Source organism: Carassius gibelio, chromosome B14 (assembly GCF_023724105.1).
Source record: "Carassius gibelio isolate Cgi1373 ecotype wild population from Czech Republic chromosome B14, carGib1.2-hapl.c, whole genome shotgun sequence".
Taxonomy (NCBI): Eukaryota; Metazoa; Chordata; class Actinopteri; order Cypriniformes; family Cyprinidae; genus Carassius; species Carassius gibelio.
Window position 1 is genome coordinate 16,029,146 of NC_068409.1, and position 5,271 is coordinate 16,034,416.

At 38.3% G+C, this 5,271-nt stretch overlaps 1 long non-coding RNA gene across 1 annotated transcript; it reads left to right on the plus strand.

Annotated features, from left to right (window-relative positions):
- Nucleotides 1–1,189: 1,189 nt before the first annotated feature.
- Nucleotides 1,190–3,858, plus strand: LOC127971428 (uncharacterized). The gene is made up of 2 exons (XR_008156848.1): nt 1,190–3,563; nt 3,803–3,858. It is a non-coding gene; the product is annotated as an uncharacterized LOC127971428 (long non-coding RNA).
- Nucleotides 3,859–5,271: the final 1,413 nt, after the last annotated feature.

Consider the following 5,271-nt stretch of genomic DNA (forward strand, 5'->3'; position numbering starts at 1 on the left):
GTTAAACAAGATCCTGGGCCCTATGCATAGGCAGTCCTGATGGGCCCCCATGGCCCCCACCCATGAAAATATCCAGGAAAAAATATATATATTTTAGATTCATACTTTTCAAGGGCCCTCTCTTTTCTTTGGGGCCTTGCTAATGAGTACTGGTTTTACCCCCAGTCCGACCCTGGGAGCTAAACTTGGATAAACAAACAAAGTTTGGAACTGTAAGGTCAAATAATTTTTATGTACTTTATTTTTTGTTGACATTATATCTGTGGTCAAAAATGTATATGACTATGCCTAATTGGCCCAGTGCACAGACACACGCAAAGCTCGGGATATGACAAATGCGCACAGCAAGGCTGGAATGGATACGTTTGGCTCTACTGGACATGCGCACATAAATACAGCGACATTTTTGTCATACTGTGCTTGTGCTTGCATAGACTAGTCGAGCACTGTCGGAAACAATCAACTACTCCAGCATGTATTAATCATAATGCATACAAAGTGTTTGCAAGTACGACGTGAATTTTAGAATTACAATATTGCGTGGAGCTGTTACTATATGACCTTATCTATGTTGCATGTAAAAATAAAATATGTAATGTAATAATTAGGGTTGTGCCTGAAGCCGAATACCTTATTCGGAATGGCACGGATAATGGCTTAAAAAACGAATAACGCTCAAGGAATAATTCTGCCTGAATACTCGGCTGAAGCTGACACAGTCTGGTGTTTGCTAGATAACATGAGCCAGGGGATCAGTGCCAGAAGTGAATGAATGTAAACTTTGAGTGAAAAGATCGCAAATCAAACACCGCATTGTTGTCGCCTCTCTGTGCATCTCTCAGAAATCAGAGCGTTGCAAGAGGAATTTTACCTATAATAATACATCATAGCTACACGTTATATTATTTGTATATATTTAAAAGGCAAATATTGAAAGCTTAGGCTACCATGATACGAATGAATGGAATAAGCACAGCGCGCTCACTAATCAAACAGCCGCGCTGCGCGTCTCAGTCTCTCAAAAACCAAACCAGTTCTCTCTCAAGAGTAGGCTAATGATCAGCTTAGATACGGATACATTGTCTACTTGTCCTACATGTTTGCATCTTTACCTTTTGCTGGTTTGCGCGGAACACACACATCTGTTTAGTGAAGTTCATTAACATTAAGACTCGCTTAAAGTGTTCTGCGTAATGAGAATGTGTGCATTGAATGGATTCAGTCGTGTTCAAATGATCACTAAACGTTTGTCATGACATCTCTCTGCTTGCATGATAAATATTATTTTAGAAATTAATAATTATTTCAGTTTAACACGACATACTTGTTCAGTGATAACTACGAAAAAATATATAAAAAGTCATAACAGTCTTATCAAGTAACTGTACGATGTTGTATCCGAATGCAGATAGGAAAAATTTTGTGATTGTTACAGATACAAATACTGGCTGTTACATGAAAATGTAAATATGTAATGTCATATATAAAGTTTTTAAAATTTACATATGTAATTGTTGCATAAGGCTATACATTAATACGCGTTTATTGATTAAAAAAAAGGCTATCTAGGTGTAGACGTAAATAAAACACAATCTAACAGGTAGAAAATTAAATTAGAAACATCTAAACTTTTCAGGTCGCAGTAAGTGCACCGCTGGTCATGCACATCCTTTCCCGGAACAATACTGAAAGCTAAGGCAAGATGGAGAAACAGATGATCATAGTTGTACAAGGATAGCCATTTTTTAAATGAATCTATTAGCAGAGCTACTGCAAGTGATTTCCATTTATTCTTTGCTGAAACTTCTGCGTCATCATGGAGAGCGGGTCATGGTTGCCCAGCAACAGCAGACGCCACTGGAGCGCAAGCGCAGGCTACAGAGTGCTTTGGAAATAAGGAGCGCGGCGCGCCTAGCGTTTTCCACACGTTTTCAGTCGCGACATCATGCAAATGTGGTTTTGTTTTGAAGGATACATTTTTTATTTAATTTTTTTGCTGGACTCGGTCGAGACCAACTAGAAGACTTGGCGAGTCCAATGGCCAAGTCCGAGACAAGTCCGAGTGCAAATTCAACGAGTCCGAGACAAGTCCGAGACGACAGAAAAATGTCTCGAGTCTGGACTCGAGTCCAAGACCGGACTCGAGTACTACAGCCCTAGTTTACTGAATCAGCTATCCGCAATGCAGGGTATTGGATTGTTGGTGTTAAGAAGCTTATCAACAGCATTGTACACAAGTGCATCGTATGCAACAAGCTTCGTGGGAAGGTAACTGAGCAGAAGATGGCGGACTTGCCCATCGATCGCCTGAGCACTGAACCTCCCTTCACGAACGTCGGTCTTGATGTTTTTGGACCTTGGACAGTTGTTGCAAGGCGCACGCGAGGAGGACAAGCTCACAGCAAAAGATGGGCTGTTCTTTTCACTTGTATGAGTATTCGTGCCATACATATTGAGCTGATTGACAGTATGGATTCATCCACCTTTATAAACGCCTTGAGAAGGTTTTTTGCTCTACGAGGTCCTGTCAAACAAATTCGGTCTGATTGTGGGACCAATTTTGTAGGAGCCTGTAAAGAGCTGGAAATTGTGGTAAATGATCCTCAAGAGCCTAGTGTGAGGAAGTACCTGAGTGGAGAGGGTTGTTCATGGGTCTTCAATCCACCTCACGCATCCCACATGGGAGGAGCCTGGGAGCGGATGATAGGAGTCTCCAGGCGCATACTAGATTCCATGCTCCAACAGATCAGTCCTTCCCGCTTGACACATGATGTGTAGTCCACCTTGATGGCAGAGGTTACAGGAATCGTCAATTCAAGACCCCTTGTTCCTATTTCAACAGACCCAGATTCACCTTTCTTGTTAACGCCAGCCATGCTCCTAACTCAAAAGGGTCATACACTCCTCCCACCTCCAGGTGACTTCAAGGAAACCAATCTCCATAGACAGCAATGGAGAAGGGTGCAACATCTTGCTAATACTTTCTGGAATAGATGGAGGCGTGAATACCTCTCAACGCTTCAAAGCCGAAGCAAATGGCAAGAGGAACAACGAAATCTAAGAGAGGGTGATGTTGTCCTTCTTAAGGATGCTCAAAGTAAGCGCAATGAATGGCCTATGGCTCTTGTGACCAAGACTTTTCCCAGCAGTGACAAAAGAGTCAGAACGGTTGAACTAAGAGTTGCAAGGAATGGGACAATCAAGACATTCCTCAGACCTATATCGGAAACCGTTCTGCTCATGCCGACGGAGGACTGATATTTGTGAGGTCTTATGTGAACATTCTCAGGTTATATGGTGGTATCTAAACAATACCAGGCGGGGAGTGTCATGACATACATTTGTTTTTTATTTACTAGCACCATCTTGTGGCAGTTTGATGTTATAACAAAGAAATTGATTATTGTAAACCATTTTCTTAGTGGTTGGTTTAGGTCATGTGACTCTTGGGTTAGAGGTTAACCAGGAAATAGCCACTGTGTTCCAGTTTCTTTCTGTGTGGTGGGCCAACAAGTCATCTCTCTGTTTTCTTCACGTTTTTGTGCCTCAGAAAGGCTTTGCCTGTAAGTTTATCTTTTTTGCAGTTTTTGCATGAATGTGTATATAAATATTTGTAATTCATTAGTTTGAGTTTAAAAACGAACTATTCAACAGTGATGGCAATTTGTGTATAATTACACTAAGAGAACTGATTATAGCCTTTAATATGTGCTCAGAGAATATTTGTAAACGGCAGAAATTCATTTGTGTTTATTTTGAGAATATTTTGTAACAAGACATTTGTAATCTTTGTATATTTCAGTTTTACAAAAAAGAGAAAGAAGAGGAAAGAACAAAACAGTAAAACTTTCAACTTTACTACTGCTTCTGCCCTTTTCTGACTCCTGTTAGCTATCTGTCAATGTTGCGTAGATGGAACACGCATCTAGGACAGAATAGAAATACAACCTTTTTTTTGTTTCAAACAGTTCATTGAACAATAATAAATGAAGTACCTGAAGCTGACAATGAAGTAAATGTATAATAATTAGCAAAGATGATTAATTTAGCGCTGTAAACGCGCGCGTGAGCGGCGGACACGAGCGAGAGGACCAAACACAGCAGAACGATAGGAAACTTCACTCCTCTTATTATTTCTCTTTTAATATAGCGATTTAGTTTTAGATACGTGATCTGAGTCTTTCATAGAGTTGTAGAGTTATTAGAGAAATAGAGTTATTTTTTACATTCTTTGGTCGAAGTTTTAAGATCGGGACTTCGGAGCATGTTCGCGACTTGGTTGATTCAGATCGGCACTTCGGAGCCTGTTCGCGACTCGGTTGATTCAGATCGGGACTTCGGAGCAGGAAGTGTTTGTCAAACAGTTAATTTGTGATAAATGAATATTTGACCTGAGGCTTTTTTTTTAACCTGTCGATGTGATTTTTAAATGATTTCAATGACTTTTGGATTTCAATACTTCTTGTACCTCAGTTGCATGTGTTGTGTTTTATGAATTGTGGATGGATTAATCAACTGAGAATTAAAGTTGAACATTAATTATCATTAACTCTTAAATATGATGATGAAAAGAAAAGGTAATATTGCATATAAAATTATATCTAAGTATGAAGTAACTTGCCAATGCAGTAAATATTATTACTCGATACCCTAAATCAGTGAAAAAATCTTTGGCTCAGTTTACAGAAAAGTGTACTCACACATCCTTTCATTATGATGCAACATAGTTTTCTCCTCAGATGAGTATTTAACATCTTTATTATTGATCATGTGTCACATGATCTTCAGAAATCAGAATAATATGATGATTTATTATCAGAGTTGTGCTGCTGAAACTGTGATACTTCTTTCAGGATTCTTTGACCAATGAAAAGTTAAAAAGAAGAGCATTTATTTAAAATAGAAGACTTTTCTAACAATATTCACTACAGTTCAATAGTTTGGGGTCAGTACATTTTTATCCTTTCTTTTTTATAAGAAATTGTATTCTTTATTAGATTTTAGAATCTTTTATTCAGGATGTGTTAAATTGCTAAGAAGTGATATCAAAGATTAATATTGTTAGAAGAGATTTATATTTTGAATAAACACTGTTCTTTAAAAAAAATAATAATAATACATCGCAGAATCCTTAAAAAAGTATCGCAGATTCCAAAATAATATTTGATAGCACAACTGTTAATAGTTCTAATAATAAATCATCATATTTTCATGATTTCTAAAGATCATGTGACACTGAAGACTGGAGGAATGATGCTGAAAATACAGCTG